Source organism: Agelaius tricolor, unplaced genomic scaffold (assembly GCF_023055355.1).
Source record: "Agelaius tricolor isolate 1412-34295 unplaced genomic scaffold, bAgeTri1.0.p SCAF_23, whole genome shotgun sequence".
In the NCBI taxonomy this organism is placed as follows: Eukaryota; Metazoa; Chordata; class Aves; order Passeriformes; family Icteridae; genus Agelaius; species Agelaius tricolor.
This window is the reverse complement of record NW_027269283.1, coordinates 171,866-189,145: the sequence shown is the minus strand read 5'-3', so window position 1 is coordinate 189,145 and position 17,280 is coordinate 171,866.

Here is a 17,280-nt window from a genome sequence, read left to right as displayed (position 1 = left end):
AGCAAGGGCTGCTTCAGGCCCTGGGAGCACAGAGCCTGGTAAGCTCCAGAGCTCAGCCCCAGGAAGGAAGGCTTGCAGTGGAAGCAGAGCTGGGTAGAGCAGCCAAAAGAAGCAGCTGAGGGAATGGCATTTTGAGGCAGCAAGTGGAAAAAGCTGAGCCTGAGGGCAGGTCCCAGGAAGTTGCTCTGTATTTTGTTGCCAGACCATCAAGGCAAATCTGCAAGATGAGCTGCAGGAAGCACACAGTGAAGCCCAGGCAGCGCAGAGGAGGCACGAGGAAGAGCTACAAGGCCTCAAAGAGGAAAGGAATCTCCTCCTTGAGCAGAGGGAGGCTCTAGAAAAGCAGGTGAGTGAAAGAGCAGTGGCACTGCAGTCATGCAGCGAGGGGTCTGTGGCCTTCTTGCTTTTCCATGGCAGAGCAGCAGCTGCTGGGGTGAGCCCTGGGGCTGTCTCGTGCTCTGGGGGCTCCATGGCAGCTGCTCTGAAGGACACTCAGTGCTCTGCTGAATGTCAGCTGCTGCTCTGGACAGCTGGGCTAGTCCTCTGTGCTGCTGGCCAGCAAGCAGCAGCATGGATTCCTGCTGGCCTCTTCTTGCTAGCCTTGCTTTGGCAGGTGCTTTCTCAGGTGCCCTTGCTGGTGGGCCACTTAGAGAGTGAAACAAGTTGTCCATGTCCTTTGTGAATCTGGTGCTCTCAGGACAGGGAGGAGTGGAAAGTTGTCCTTTACCTTTGCTCACAGCCTGTGCTGTGGCTGAGTGTGAGAAGCTGTGGCTGTAGCCTCTGACTGCTTTGTTCTGTTTGACTGGAGGTGGCAGAGTTGACATCTCAGCTGGCAGCCTCCCAAGAGTGCCAGGAAAGGACTGCACAGAGAGCCCAGCAAGAGGGGAGGGAGACACAGGAAGAGTCCAGGCAGAAGCTGTTGGAGCTTGAGCAGACCCAGAAGATGCTGGAGGAGGCACAACATCAGAACAAGGAGCTGCAAGTGCATCTGGACTACTTGGAGAGGGAAAGGAGTCGATTGGAAGAAGTGGCACAGCAAAATTCAGAATTGCAGGCTTCTGTCAATGCCCTAGAGAAGGAAAAGGCCAGGTAAATGAAAGCCTGTGGGACTCTGCATTGTGCTGAATGGATTCCCTCTTTGCCATCTTTGCACCTGCCAGGGGCTCTGGCAGCATTTCCTAAGTGGCAGATTCTGAACTCTCCATGTAGCCAGATCTCATTGTCTGGATGTTGAGTTTCACTTTCTTTTCTTTTAAGCCTTCAGATGGAGTTCTTCTGAAGATAAAGGCTTTGGGGGTAGCCCTTTCCCTCTAGGGGTTATTGTGTGGTTAGGTGGGTGTGTTGACACTGCCCGAGGTGCACTGTAAGGAGCTGCATACATCCATCAACTCCACCTTGGGGCCTGTAACTTGAAGCCTTTGGGATCTGGATCAGCCTGGCATCTGATGCTTTTTCTGGGCAGAACCATCTTAAGGCCCTGAGTGCTGCTCTAGGCCAGCTGGGCCTTGGAGGCAGCCCAGAAACAAGAATGTCTCTGTTGCATGGTTCCTCATCCAATGTCCCCCACTGCCTGCAGGGGGTCAAGCAGGGTCCCTGCCACCCTGCACAGTCACAGGCATTTCTGACTGTGCAAAGAATGCAAGAAACAGGACAAGTTATGGGGGACTCCTGCAGCCAATCAAGTCCTGCCAGGCTTCAGTACCACAGGATTCTTCCTCCAAGAAGAAGACAAAGCAAAGGCAGGGCACTCCTGCTTGCCTGGAGCCTTCTGCATCTTCCATCAGGTTGTGCTCCAATCCTCAGTTGCCACTTTGGCCTTTGTTTCTCCAGCTGAAAGTAGGATGGGTGCTGGTAAATCTTAGGGAACTTGCCAGAGATTCCCTGGCTCTAGGGTGCTGCTCCTCCTACCTGGATGTGTAAGATGGGGAAAGGAAATGTCTCTTCCATGCTGACCAAACCTTCCTGCTTTGGTGCCTGGTTAGTCAGAAGAAAATTGTTCCTCTCCCCTAATGTCTTCATTGCAAGACTTTGTTAGGTTTGTATTCACATTCCCATCTTGAAAAGAACGTATGGCATGCAGGCAGGAACTCACTGTTCTTTCAGGGACAAAAGCAGAGTAGGCACATGCTGGTCAGGGACTGCAGGGGGAACAGTCAAGTCTAAACAGCCAAGTTGTTGAGAGAAATCTCATCAGGCAGAGCAGTTTCCCCCTGAGGTGGTGTGAGTCCTAAGAGTTGATAAAAGGTGATATCATTTAGTAATGAGTTGCTGGCTTTCCTTCTAGGCTGATTCTGTCTCTTGAAGAAAAGAATGTGTGCCTCAGAACGCTGGAAGAACAGAACCTGGCACTGAACAATCAGGTGTCTCAGTGTCAATCTGCTCTTCAGCAGGCCAAACAGCTCTCCTCAAACCGCGCTGGACAACTGCGGGAGCTCAACACACAGGTAAGCTGTGCAGTGGCATCCTCTTCTCCAGGGACACACAACAGCACCTTTGCCTTGGAGGCCCCAACCTCTTTCCCCTGCCAGCAGCATCCACAGTTGCCATGTTCTGCCCGGGGCTGCTGCTGCACCCTGAGGCTGAGCCTGGATCTGGTCTCTGCTGCAGAAGTTTTCCCCCATTTCTCCCGGGTCCCAGCAGGAAATGTGGGAGGAGAAGCAGCAGCAGACTCCTCTGGAGCTTCTCTGTCCCTCTGTTGGCAGTGTTGTCCCAGACAGAGTTGGTGCCTGTGCCAGGCACTGAGCAATGTGGGGACACAGAGGTGGCTGTGGCAGGCTGGGCAGGGCACTTCCAGCACAGCCAGTTCAGCCGCTGTTCAGAGCTGCAGCCCAAGGATGCCCATTGCCTCCCTTTCCCTGTTTTCTCTCCATTTGTCTCCATTGGCATCCTTGCTTCTGTGCCTTCTGCGTTTGGCATGTTTTTTGCTTGAAGTCATTTCTCCTTTGTGGCTCTCCCTGCGGCCCACTCTGCTGCCTCAGGAGCAGCCCTGTCCCTGAGGCTCTGTGCATCCATCTTCCAGATCCGGGCCCTGCAGGACGCAGTGCTGCAGATGGAGGCTTCCCAGGCAACTCAACAGAAGCAGCTGCTGAAGGAGCTGGAGGAGTCTCGAGCAGGAGAACGCTCTTTGAGGGACTCTGTGCACGTGCTGCAGGCTGAGGTGTCTGAGCTGCGTGTGAAGCTCCAGAACTCTGATGACAAAGCTCTTGCCTTGGCCATACAGTGTGAGGCTGTGGAGCTGGAGCTGAGGAAGACACAAGCTCAGAGAGACAACCTCAGAGCCCGCAACCTGGAGCTGCAGAAGGAGTTGGAGGAAATTGAGCAAGGTACAGCTTCTCCTCTCCCACTCACTGCCCCATGCTGTCTCACCAGCTGAGGAGCTGTAGCTGGATGCCTCAGCTCCATTCCCCCAAACTCCAGGCCCTGCCAGAGCCTCCAGGCTATTGGCCTCTCTGGAGCAGCGCTGCACAGGCATCCCCTGTGCTTTGTCTCTCTTGAGTTGCTCACTCTGCACAAGGCCAAGGGCAAACACACTTTCCTATCCCTCTGAACCTTGCCCCTTTCATTCCTGCCTTTTTCTCTGCCTGGAAGTTTCCTACATTTCTGTCACCTTTGGAGCCTTTGTGGGCTTAGGGCCTGGCAACCACAGGCAGGTAGAGAAGACAGTGCTGTTGTCTCTGCAGGATGCACATCAGTTTAACTTTCCCCTTCTATTCCTCTTTCCCCTTTCATTCAGCAGAGTGGGTGCAGGCAGAGGCCAAGCACATCTGTCACCAAATATCCCTGGAGAAAGAGGCCACTGAAAGGCAGGAAGAGGCTGAGACTCTTCGTCATGAGGTGGTATCTCTGAAGAAGAAATTGGAAAACCTGGAGAAGGAAAGGAAAGATGTGCTGGTGAGATTGGCAGATGCCACAAAGAGCCATTTCCTAGCTGTGTTTGGACCTTGTGCTCATAGTTCTAAAGAGCACCTTTTCCCAGTTAAACTTTTCTAATTGCATTCTTCTGAATAAGGAGGAGAAGATGTTGTAGTCATGGCAAAGCCAGTTAATGCTGAGGCTGCTGATTTTCCTCCCTGCTGGGCTTCTGTGCTCTAGAACCTTTAGTTCTCAATGTCCTCAGTGTCCCTATTGACATTGCATGGTTTGGGGAATTCCTGGTGTCCAATGCCATGTTCAGCTTTCTAAATATCTGGATGTGGAAAGAGGGAGGAGAACACAAAGTTTGCTGTTAATAGAAAGGTGTTTGGCCTTGGCCATGGGAGAGCAGCCAGTGGGGAGAGAGGAGAGGAAAGCCAAGGTCTGATCCCCAGCAGGACGTGTGCCTGCAAGGGGAGAACTGGTCCTGAGTGGCAGCAGAGAATGACAGACTGATCTGGCCATTGCTGCTCCCAGAGAGGGCAGTGGGGCTCTGGGGCATGGAGCCATGGGAACTCTACACAGGAGAGGTGGAAAAGCACTGCTCTCAGCCCAGCCCCAGGGAATGAAAGGCTGCGGCTGTTTGCTCTTCCCTTCCTCCCTGATGGAGAGCACATCCTCGTGGCACTGCCTGAATCCCGCTTAGCGGGCACTTGAAATCCTGGCTGCAGTTCTGGCAGCTCCTCCCCAAAGGAGCCCTGGAGTGGAGCTGCAGGAGGTCAGGCAAGGGCAGAAGGGAAGCTGGGATGGGCTGAGTGAGCTGGGAAAGATGCAGCATCAAGGGGAGGGGGGCCCAGCAAAGCTCTGCAGCATGCTGAGAGGCTGAGAGAGAGGGGCAGCCTGTGCCTGCCCCTGCAGCAGGAGTCCAGATCTGGTATGAAAAGCAAAGTGAGAGAGGGAATGAGTGGCCCTTTTTCTCCCTGTTTTGGCAGCATGAAAGGGAATTGTACCAGCAGCAGATGAGATATCTGGAAAAGAAGAATCAAATGCATGCACCTGAGATGAGCAATCATAAGGGAAATAATCAAGAATTACAAGTGGAGAGGGAAGAGTTGCAAGAAGATTTGGAGCATGGGGCTGCTGCTTTGAAGAAATCGAGGGACAAGACTCAAGTACTGAGTGCTGCACCCACCCAGAGTGAACTTGCCAGAGGGGCTCTGAAGCAACACTTGGACATCCTGAAGGGAAAGATTTGTATCCAGGCAGGCAGAGACATTGACCTTCAGTCCACTCCAGTGTCCCTGAATTATTCAAGTGATGTTTCCCATGAAGAGGTGGGTCTCTATCCCTGTCAGTGCAGGCCTGCTTGGGTAAAGAGCCTTGTCTGTCTGCCTGGCTCCAGCCAGAGGCCACTGACTGCCAGACTGATTCCTGGCACACCCAGAATGACTGATCCAGCTCTGGAGCTTGCTGTTCAAAGCAGCTCCAGGCCAAAAGCTGGGCATGGGGAGCTGCTTCTCCTGTGCCCACAAAAGGGGAGGCAATACATGGGGGTTTGGATTGGGTGTGGGAAGGAATGGAGCTGGTGAGCAGAGTGATGGACTAATGCCAGTTGAGTTTTGGATTAATGGCTGAAAATGTTCAGCACAGCTGGTGCTTAGAGTCAATTATGTTGGCAGTTGTGGAAGATGCAGTGGTTTTGGGTGGCAACACAGAGTTTGCAGTAGGGATGTTTGTTGGGAAGGAGCTGTCTGGGCCTAGGCAAAGCAGCAGGGCCTGCCACAGCACTTCCAAGGGAACAGTGCCAGAAGCTTTTGGCAGGCCAGGCTATCAGAGCTGCATGGGGCAGATGCTGTGAAACTTTGAGGCCAGAGCACAGGGGCTCCTTGTCCTCTGGCTGCCTGAGAGGTGGCACTGGCTGGCTCTGCACAGGGCTCCCGAGGAAGGGCTCCAGCTGTACCTTGTCCCACTTGCAGGTTTCCCAGGAGCAAGAGTCATCGAGCTGGTCTCTGGAGCTTCTGAGCCAGGAATCCTCTGGCCAAGGGCATGAAGTGGCCCAGGCGCGGCGAGAGGAGGAGCTGCTGGCCCAGAAGGCTGACCTTGAGGGCCGACTGGCAGCCACCGAGTGGCTCCGACAAGACCTGGCCAGGCAGCTGGAGGAGACCAGGTAAAGGCAGGGAGTTGAAACTTTTCAGATGGTTTTACATTCCGTGGACACCATATGCAAGAGTCTCAAGGAAAAAAAAAAAGCCACCATGTGAGTGTCATTTTTCTGTCACATAAAGCCAGCAAAGCTCTCGTCAGCCTTGGGCTCCTGTTTGTGCCGCCGAGCACACTCCTGTGGGATGTCAAAAGCAATCCAGCCAGCCCTGAACTGAGGAGTAGTTGAACCATGCAGATGCTGAGTGAAACCTCAAGTTTCTCTTGGGTTTGGTTCCTCGTTCTGGGCATTGAACATCCCTCGTTCCTTCTGTGTAGCTTGACATGATCCTGATCTTCAGACCAGGAAGCCTCATCTTCAGCATTCCAGGCTCTTACCTTGGCACATTGGGAGTAGCACGCTGCCATTCAGGGTGAAGCCAGAGGCTCCTGCTGACCATCTTGAGGCATTTCTGCTTCCAAGCACACTCTTGAGAAGTGTGGACAGGATGTAGAGCTGGTTAGAGAGCAGCAGGGAAAGCTCTTTGGAATTCTCAACAGCCTCTGGGCATTCTTGCTGATTGTTGGTGGGCACCCAGCTACCAAACCTGCCAAGGTGCCTTTGCATGGTCCCTCTCACTGTGCAAGGAAGGACAAGTCCCTTGGGCTACTGCCTGCTTGTTCAGCAACACTCAAATAAAGGCAGCAAGTCTACTCCTGGACCTTGCAAGAGTTGAAACTGCAGTCTCTGCATTCAGGTAGTTGTTGTTCAGACAAAAGGGTGATCTGATTTTTCACAGGTGCTGCCATGACCATGAGATTTTACTGTATCTGCAAAGTAGTTCTGAAGCCTCGTTAAATCCCGGGTGTCTGGAAGATGATGTACCTTTCTGTCCATTATCAAGAGCATTAAAAAGTCAGGAGTCAGCCAGGACAAGAGTCTGTTCTGTCCCCCTGCAGAGCAGCTTGGAAGTGCTGCTGAGAGAAGGGCTGTGAGCAGGGGCTGGGCTTTTGCTTGTTGCTCCAGCCTGTTTGGGCACAGCTACCCAGAGTCATAGGTCAGGAGCAGCAAGTGAAGGTTTGGCTGTTGAGGCCAAGTTGGGCTGGGCTGCCTGTGCTAGGGCAGGCCATAAGGAAGGCCTGGGCAGTCCCTCAGAGGCCCTGCTCTGCTCTGGAAATGGCCCAGATTTGCCTTCTCTGGACGAGTTTCCAGCTGAGCCATTTTCCATCCTCAGGCGTGGGGATCTTGAGCCACGTCGTCCTGGAATAACCGGCTGTGGGTGTCTGGAGCAAGCAACTCACGTCTGTCCATCTTTGCAACTTGTAGGTCAGCAAAGGAGAGCCTGCAATCCAGGCTGTTTGCTGCTCAGCAGCAGATATCACAGCTGGAGATCACCAGGAACCATCTGGAGGCTCAAATGCTCACAGTCACACAGGACAGAGCGGTGATAGAAGGTGAGAACCTCGTGTGCTTTGTTTGTGGTGCTGCCCCTGACTAGACAAGATGAGCACAGGTGTCTCTGTCCACAGAACTTCTGAGGAGTGGTGGGGCTGGAGGCACTGAAAGGGCCTGAGGTCAGTAAAGTCAGTCAAGAATGTGAATCTTGCTGTTGGTCATGTTTGCAGGAGAAGTGAAGTGCCTGCAAGGTGAGCTGGAAGCAGAGAGAGCTCTCAGGAGGCAGGAACAGGAAGACACAGCTCAACAGCTCCTGCAGGCAGAGCAGCAGCATCAGGAAAGCCTCAGGCTTCAGGGAACTGCTCAGCAACTGGAAATAAAGAAGCTCCTGCAAGACCTGGTAGGGGACAATATGCTTCTGAATTGTCCAAGCCAGCCCTGTGGGTTGGTGCTGCACAAGCAGAGGCTGAGGGTGTGAAAGGGCAGCAATCCTCTGCCAGAGGCCTCTCGCTGCTGGGCCGGGCAGCAGAGCCAGCAGCTGAGACTTGGAGGAGTGTGAAGGCCCCCAGGATGGTGCTGGGACAGTAAATGCAGCCATGGCTTCAGTGAGGGTGTAAGAGGAGTTCCAGAGCAGGTTGGGCGGTGCCAACCCAAAGCATGGCAGCCCAGGGCAGGATCATCCCCAAGTGCAATCTGCCACAGAGCAGATGCCAGCGTGGAGCAGATGCCAACAGTGCTGCTGGCTGCAAGCATGGGAACTCATTTCCTTTCTCCCTGTGCTTCCATGGTGGACAGAGGGATTAGCTTTGGGCTGGAAGCAAATGGAACAGGCCCCTTGTTCCTGGTCCTTCAGTCCTTGTGACTGGGGCATCAGAGAGGGGAAGGTGACACCTCCTCCTCTGAGTGCTTGGACTCGGTGCTTGGGAAGGTCTTTGCCAGCAGAAGAGGTTCCACAAGTCTGTGATTCTTGCACCTGCTGAGCCTCCTTTTGAATTCCCTGACAGGACACAGCTTCTGGAGTGCAGAAAGCCAGTGCTGTTGTCTTTTCCAGTTGGGGGTTGTGGGAGGGATGGAGCTTCACATCTTTCAGCCAGGAGGTTGCCTGGGGCTTCATCTTGCAAATTTTTCCTCCCTCCTCAGGCAAGTGAGCGTGAAAGGCACCGTGCAGAGATGCAGGAGACGCTGGAGCAATGGGAAAAAGAGAAGGCAGAGAGAGAGCAGGAGCACAAGAAGGTGCTGTTTGAGATGAGGCAGAAAGTTGCCACCCTGCTGGCCCAACAAGAAGAACTAAAGGGATTTGAGAATGCCAAGCAAGAGGTAATGATTGTGAGAGGAGAGCTGGTGTGATTTTTTGCAAGGCTGGAGCTGTGGGAGATGGCAGGATATGGGGCTGTGTGGAGCATGCCCTCCGTGTCTCCTGCATTGAATTAGGGGAGGTGAAAGCTGAACAGGGCTGTCTTTGGCCCCAGGAATGAGCCCTCTCATAGGAAGCCAGGCAGAAACATCAGCGGTCAGCTGAGATTTTTGTGCTGCTCTTGTGCTCTGTTGTTCTAAGATGCACCTCAGGGTATCTTCACTGTTCTCCTTCTGCTGCCCTTTTGGTGTGTACTGGTAGATGTTCATGGCCAAGGTGAGTTTGTAGGACTTTTCTTTTGTGGGCATGGGAAGGGTGCAGCAGGAACGCTGACAAGAGAAAAATCTTTTAAAAGGCTTGCCTGGAGTATTTCTGAACAGTAACGCAGAGATGTCTTCTGGGCTGTGTTTTAAGTCACTTCCTGGGAAGCTGTGTCTCCCCCAGGGCAGGCAGTGGCCCAGGGGAGCAGCAGCCAAGTGCTCTGAGAGCACGTGAGCCCATCAGTCTTTGCCCATTGCCACACGGATGCTGCAGGAGGAGCGTGAAGCCCTCTGCTCTTTCCTCCTGTGCAGGTCCTGCTGGAAGAGCAGAAGGAGAAGAGTGCTTTATCAGAGGCACTGCTCCAAACTCAGGGAGAGCTCAGCCGAGCCCGCCAGCAGGTGCAGCAGCTCAGGCAGGAGGTGACAGAGCAGCAGGAGAAGGGGCAGGTAAGTGTGAGTAGGCAGGCAACAGAGGGCAGGCCAGTGACAAGGGCACAAAAGGCAGCTCCTGGGACTGAGGAAGCAAGTGGCTGCTTCAGGCCCTGGGAGCACAGAGCCTGGTAAGCTCCAGAGCTCAGCCCCAGGAAGGAAGGCTTGCAGTGGAAGCAGAGCTGGGTAGAGCAGCCAAAAGAAGCAGCTGAGGGAATGGCATTTTGAGGCAGCAAGTGGAAAAAGCTGAGCCTGAGGGCAGGTCCCAGGAAGTTGCTCTGTATTTTGTTGCCAGACCATCAAGGCAAATCTGCAAGATGAGCTGCAGGAAGCACACAGTGAAGCCCAGGCAGCGCAGAGGAGGCACGAGGAAGAGCTACAAGGCCTCAAAGAGGAAAGGAATCTCCTCCTTGAGCAGAGGGAGGCTCTAGAAAAGCAGGTGAGTGAAAGAGCAGTGGCACTGCAGTCATGCAGCGAGGGGTCTGTGGCCTTCTTGCTTTTCCATGGCAGAGCAGCAGCTGCTGGGGTGAGCCCTGGGGCTGTCTCGTGCTCTGGGGGCTCCATGGCAGCTGCTCTGAAGGACACTCAGGGCTCTGCTGAATGTCAGCTGCTGCTCTGGACAGCTGGGCTAGTCCTCTGTGCTGCTGGCCAGCAAGCAGCAGCATGGATTCCTGCTGGCCTCTTCTTGCTAGCCTTGCTTTGGCAGGTGCTTTCTCAGGTGCCCTTGCGGGTGGGCCACTTAGAGAGTGAAACAAGTTGTCCATGTCCTTTGTGAATCTGGTGCTCTCAGGACAGGGAGGAGTGGAAAGTTGTCCTTTACCTTTGCTCACAGCCTGTGCTGTGGCTGAGTGTGAGAAGCTGTGGCTGTAGCCTCTGACTGCTTTGTTCTGTTTGACTGGAGGTGGCAGAGTTGACATCTCAGCTGGCAGCCTCCCAAGAGTGCCAGGAAAGGACTGCACAGAGAGCCCAGCAAGATGTGAGGGAGACACAGGAAGAGTCCAGGCAGAAGCTGTTGGAGCTTGAGCAGACCCAGAAGATGCTGGAGGAGGCACAACATCAGAACAAGGAGCTGCAAGTGCATCTGGACTACTTGGAGAGGGAAAGGAGTCGATTGGAAGAAGTGGCACAGCAAAATTCAGAATTGCAGGCTTCTGTCAATGCCCTAGAGAAGGAAAAGGCCAGGTAAATGAAAGCCTGTGGGACTCTGCATTGTGCTGAATGGATTCCCTCTTTGCCATCTTTGCACCTGCCAGGGACTCTGGCAGCATTTCCTAAGTGGCAGATTCTGAACTCTCCATGTAGCCAGATCTCATTGTCTGGATGTTGAGTTTCACTTTCTTTTCTTTTAAGCCTTCAGATGGAGTTCTTCTGAAGATAAAGGCTTTGGGGGTAGCCCTTTCCCTCTAGGGGTTATTGTGTGGTTAGGTGGGTGTGTTGACACTGCCCGAGGTGCACTGTAAGGAGCTGCATACATCCATCAACTCCACCTTGGGGCCTGTAACTTGAAGCCTTTGGGATCTGGATCAGCCTGGCATCTGATGCTTTTTCTGGGCAGAACCATCTTAAGGCCCTGAGTGCTGCTCTAGGCCAGCTTGGCCTTGGAGGCAGCCCAGAAACAAGAATGTCTCTGTTGCATGGTTCCTCATCCAATGTCCCCCGCTGCCTGCAGGGGGTCAAGCAGGGTCCCTGCCACCCTGCACAGTCACAGGCATTTCTGACTGTGCAAAGAATGCAAGAAACAGGACAAGTTATGGGGGGCTCCTGCAGCCAATCAAGTCCTGCCAGGCTTCAGTGCCACAGGATTCTTCCTCCAAGAAGAAGACAAAGCAAATGCAGGGCACTCCTGCTTGCCTGGAGCCTTCTGCATCTTCCATCAGGTTGTGCTCCAAACCTCAGTTGCCACTTTGGCCTTTGTTTCTCCAGCTGAAAGTAGGATGGGTGCTGGTAAATCTTAGGGAACTTGCCAGAGATTCCCTGGCTCTAGGGTGCTGCTCCTGCTACCTGGATGTGTAAGATGGGGGAAGGAAATGTCTCTTCCATGCTGACCAAACCTTCCTGCTTTGGAGCCTGGTTAGTCAGAGGAAAATTGTTCCTCTCCCCTAATGTCTTCATTGCAAGACTTTGTTAGGTTTATATTCACATTCCCATCTTGAAAAGAACGTATGGCATGCAGGCAGGAACTCACTGTTCTTTCAGGGACAAAGGCAGAGTAGGCACATGCTGGTCAGGGACTGCAGGGGGAACAGTCAAGTCTAAACAGCCAAGTTGTTGAGAGAAACCTCATCAGGCAGAGCAGTTTCCCCCTGAGGTGGTGCAAGTCCTAAGAGTTGATAAAAGGTGATATCATTTAGTAATGAGTTGCTGGCTTCCCTTCTAGGCTGATTCTGTCTCTGGAGGAAAAGAATGTGTGCCTCAGGACACTGGAAGAACAGAACTCGGCACTGAACAATCAGGTGTCTCAGTGTCAATCTGCTCTTCAGCAGGCCAAACAGCTCTCCTCAAACCGCGCTGGACAACTGCGGGAGCTCAACACACAGGTAAGCTGTGCAGTGGCATCCTCTTCTCCAGGGACACACAACAGCACCTTTGCCTTGGAGGCCCCAGCCTCTTTCCCCTGCCAGCAGCATCCACAGTTGCCATGTTTTGCCCGGGGCTGCTGCTGCACCCTGAGGCTGAGCCTGAATCTGGTCTCTGCTGCAGAAGTTTTCCCCCATCCTCTCCTGGGTCCCAGCAGGAAATGTGGGAGGAGAAGCAGCAGCAGACTCCTCTGGAGCTTCTCTGTCCCTCTGTTGGCAGTGTTGTCCCAGACAGAGTTGGTGCCTGTGCCCGGCACTGAGCAATGTGGGGACACAGAGGTGGCTGTGGCAGGCTGGGCAGGGCACTTCCAGCACAGCCAGTTCAGCCGCTGTTCCGAGCTGCAGCCCAAGGATGCCCATTGCCTCCCTTTCCCTGTTTTCTCTCCATTTGTCTCCATTGGCATCCTTGCTTCTGTGCCTTCCGGGTTTGGCAGGGTTTTTCCTGTAGTCATTTCTCCTTCGTTGCTCTCCCTGCGGCCCACTCTGCTGCCTCAGGAGCAGCCCTGTCCCTGAGGCTCTGTGCATCCATCTTCCAGATCCGGGCCCTGCAGGACGCAATGCTGCAGATGGAGGCTTCCCAGGCAACTCAACAGAAGCAGCTGCTGAAGGACCTGGAGGAGTCTCGAGCAGGAGAATGCTCTTTGAGGGACTCTGTGCACGTGCTGCAGGCTGAGGTGTCTGAGCTGCGTGTGAAGCTCCAGAGCTCTGATGACAAAGCTCTTGCCTTGGCCATACAGTGTGAGGCTGTGGAGCTGGAGCTGAGGAAGACACAAGCTCAGAGAGACAACCTCAGAGCCCGCAACCTGGAGCTGCAGAAGGAGTTGGAGGAAATTGAGCAAGGTACAGCTTCTCCTCTGCCACTCACTGCCCCATGCTGTCTCACCAGCTGAGGAGCTGTAGCTGGATGCCTCAGCTCCATTCCCCCAAACTCCAGGCCCTGCCAGAGCCTCCAGGCTATTGGCCTCTCTGGAGCAGCGCTGCACAGGCATCCCCTGTGCTTTGTCTCTCTTGAGTTGCTCACTCTGCACAAGGCCAAGGGCAAACACACTTTCCTATCCCTCTGAACCTTGCCCCTTTCATTCCTGCCTTTTTCTCTGCCTGGAAGTTTCCTACATTTCTGTCACCTTTGGAGCCTTTGTGGGCTTAGGGCCTGGCAACCACAGGCAGGTAGAGAAGACAGTGCTGTTGTCTCTGCAGGATGCACATCAGTTTAGCTTGACTTTGTTTGTCCTTTCTCCTTCTCCTTTCCCCTTTCCTGCTGCAGATTGGTGGAAGGAGGAAGTCAAGCACATTTCTCAAGAAACTGCCCTGGAGAAAAAGGCCACTGAAAGGCAGGAAGATGCTGTGGTTCTTCGTCAGGAGGTGGCATCTCTGAAGAAGAAATTAGAAATCCTGGAGAAGCAAAGGAAGGATGTGCTGGTGAGATTGGCAGATGCCACAAAGGGCCCTTTCCTAGCTATGTGTTTGGGCCTTGTGTTCATAGTTCTAAGGAGCAGCTTTCCCCAGTTAAACTTTTCTAATTGCATTCTTCTGAATAAGGAGGAGAAGATGTTGTAGTCATGGCAAAGCCAGTTAATGCTGAGGCTGCTGATTTTCCTCCCTGCTGGGCTTCTGTGCTCTAGAACCTTTAGTTCTCAATGTCCTCAGTGTCCCTATTGACATTGCATGGTTTGGGGAATTCCTGGTGTCCAATGCCATGTTCAGCTTTCTAAATATCTGGATGTGGAAGGAGGGGGGAGAGTCCCAAGTCTGCTGTTAATAGAAAGGTGTTTGGCCTTGGCCATGGGAGAGCAGCCAGTGGGGAGAGAGGAGAGGAAAGCCAAGGTCTGATCCCCAGCAGGACGTGTGCCTGCAAGGGGAGAACTGGTCCTGAGTGGCAGCAGAGAATGACAGACTGATCTGGCCATTGCTGCTCCCAGAGAGGGCAGTGGGGCTCTGGGGCATGGAGCCATGGGAACTCTACACAGGAAAGGTGGAAAAGCACTGCTGTCAGCCCAGCCCCAGGGAATGAAAGGCTGTGGCTTTTGCTCTTCCCTTCCTCCCTGATGGAGAGCACATCCTCGTGGCACTGCCTGAATCCCGCTTAGCGGGCACTTGAAATCCTGGCTGCAGTTCTGGCAGTTCCTCCCCAAAGGAGCCCTGGAGTGGAGCTGCAAGAGGTCAGGCAAGGGCAGAAGGGAAGCTGGGATGGGCTGAGTGAGCTGGGAAAGATGCAGCATCAAGGGGAGGGGGGCCCAGCAAAGCTCTGCAGCATGCTGAGAGGCTGAGAGAGAGGGGCAGTCTGTGCCTGCCCCTGCAGCAGGAGTCCAGATCTGGTATGAAAAGCAAAGTGAGAGAGGGAATGAGTGGCCCTTTTTCTCCCTGTTTTGGCAGCATGAAAGGGAATTGTACCAGCAGCAGATGAGATATCTGGAAAAGAAGAATCAAATGGATGCACTCAACATGCAAAGTCAGCAGGAAAGAATGCAGCAATTGGACAGTGAAAAGCAAGCCATGAAGGAAGAGTTAAAGCATGGGACTGCTGCTTTGAAGGAAGGAAGAGGGAGCACTCTGAGTGCTGCACTGAACAAGTGTAAAATTGCCAGAGGGGCTCTGCAGAAACGCTTGGGCTCCCTGAAGGGAAAATCTTCTATCCAGGCAGACACTGGCGTTGTCCTTCAGTCCACTGCAACATGCCTGAATTATTCCAGAGATGTTTCCCATGAAGAGGTGGGTCTCTATCCCTGTCAGTGCAGGCCTGCTTGGGTAAAGAGCCTTGTCTGTCTGCCTGGCTCCAGCCAGAGGCCACTGACTGCCAGATTGATTCCTGGCACACCCAGAATGACTGATCCAGCTCTGGAGCTTGCTGTTCAAAGCAGCTCCAGGCCAAAAGCTGGGCATGGGGAGCTGCTTCTCCTGTGCCCACAAAAGGGGAGGCAACACTTGGGGGTTTGGAATTGCGTATGGGAGGGAATAGAGCAGCTGAGCAGAGTGATGAACTAAACCCTGCTGAGTTTTGTACCGAGAGGGCTGAACAGCAGCTGCATTGCTGGTGCATCGAGGATGCTTCCTGAGATGGAGATTTCTGAGGGACAGCTTCTGCGGTGTTTGAAATATGGGCATCATCTCCTCTCTGAACACCCAGCAGGCTGTTGGAGCACAAGAGGAGCAGCTGTTAGGTGGCTCAAGGACCAGTCTGGAATCTAAGGAACCACTTGCATCAGCAGAGAAGGAGAAGGGAGAGAGGCCTGAATTATCCACTGTGCCCAGGAGAAGTGGCCAGCAGGTAAACTGGGCTTTCACTGCCTCTGCAGAGCCTCAGGTTCCTCTGGAACTTGGCACCTTAGCCCAGGCAGTGCTTTGGAGACCTCTGCTTGTTGCCTTGCCTCTCCCTGTCCCTGCTGTGGCACACCCCTTTGTTTGTTCTCTCTCTTGTGGCAGCCCATGGCTTTCACAAGGGCACCTTCACTGCGCTGCCTCCCTCCCTGGCCCCGTGTCCCTGCACACACACACTGGCCTCTCTTGCACAGCCTCCAGCAAGAGCTTTTTGCCCCCACTGTTGTCTGGTGCACTTCAGGGTCTCAGAGCAGGGACCTCCTTGCCTTGATGTCCAGAGGTCCTTTTGCTCCATGTTTGCTGACAGGTTGTTGCCGCCGCTTGGGGTGTGGCATCCCGGGTCGAGGATGGTTCTGTGGCGGCGCCTCTGCCACAGGGGTCAAGCACATGCATACACCAATGTGGTGGACAGTAACTGGCCTTTATTAACGGTTAGACAGGGTCATTTATACAGGGGGTAACGGTCAGTTAACAGTAAAAGGGGAGGGGTTCTGCGTGACCTTGCGATATCTCGAGACATCGCGATATTTCCCCACAATAGGTTTCTGTGACCCTCTCTCCCATCCAATGTGCAGGTGGACCCTGAAAGGAGAAGAATCAGAACTTTTAGGAGAGTGTTCCCTCCAGACTACTTTAATTTACCGGTCCACGAGTCTGAAATAGAAGAGTCCTCCAGTAGCTCAGGGGAGCAGCAGCCCTCATACTGAAGCACGGCCTGTGGAGAAAGGGGTCAGTGGCCCAAATGTGTGCTCTGGAAATCAGAGCTGGGTTCCTAAATCCCATTGGAAGTGTCTGTAATAGACCTGTGGTGGCTGAGGGATGTACGTGGGAAGGGTTTGGCAGCCTGGAAGTGGACTTGTTGATGCTCTGAGCTCTGTTGTGTCTGGGAGCCTGTTCCTTTGCCCTTGCCCAAGGGCAGAGTGTTGGTGAGGGCTGGAGTTGGAGGCTGTGTCTGCCCCGAGAGCCGGTACCGTGGGGCTGCAGGTGCTCCTGCCAGCGTGGGCTTGTCTGAGCCGGGCCTTGTGCCTCTTTCAGGTGTCCCTGCTGCAGTCACAGCTGGCCCATGAGCGACAGCACCACCTGGAGAGCTGTGCAGGGAGCAGGCAGGAGACACAAGGTGCAGAAGGGACCTCCTTGCTTCCTGAACGTCTCAGAGAGGAGCCAGGCTGCAGCTGGATGTAGTTTTAGACTTAGTCAGTAGTTTATGTTTAAAGGATAGTATAGGTGTAATTGAACCTTTTTACAACTGTGTTCCATAGGATGAAAGATATATTTATAGAAAAATAAAGAGTTTCTTATGATTGCCATTAAACTAATAAATCTGTATCAGGCTTATTTACTACCCAGTGCAGAGACCTCTAACTTCCAGTATAGTGCATTATATTTTGAAGCAACATTGAAGCAATTTCTGTCAAGCCAGCAATAACCAATTCTTAAAGATTGATGCTACTCACCCAAACCAATGATAATGGGCAAACATTTCTCTCAGCCTCAAGGCGTGACCTTGAGGAGCATCCTGACTCCAGGGAGGAATCTGCAGAAGGGAGACATGTGCCATGAACCACTTTGGTGAGGGCAGGAGAAACCTGCCATGTGTGGAGCTTTTTCATTTGTCCTTAGGAAGCTGCAGCCTGTTTGTTCTCAGAGTCACAGAATCTCAGGCTGGGGGAGGCTGGAGGCACCTCTGGAGGTCACCTTGTCCAGGCCCTGCTCCATCAGGGCCACCCAGAGCCGGCTGCCCAGGATGTGTCCAGGTGGCTTTTGAGTCTCTGCAGGGATGGAGACTCCCCCAGCTCCCCGGGCACCTGCGGCAGTGCTCGGCCACCCTCCCAGTGCAGAAGTGTCTCCTGAGCTCGGAGGGCCCCTCCTGTGGGTCACTTTGTGCCCGAGGCCCCCGGGGCTGTCCCTGGCCCTGTCCCCTCTGCAGCCTCCCCCTGGCTTTTCATCCACAGGGATGAG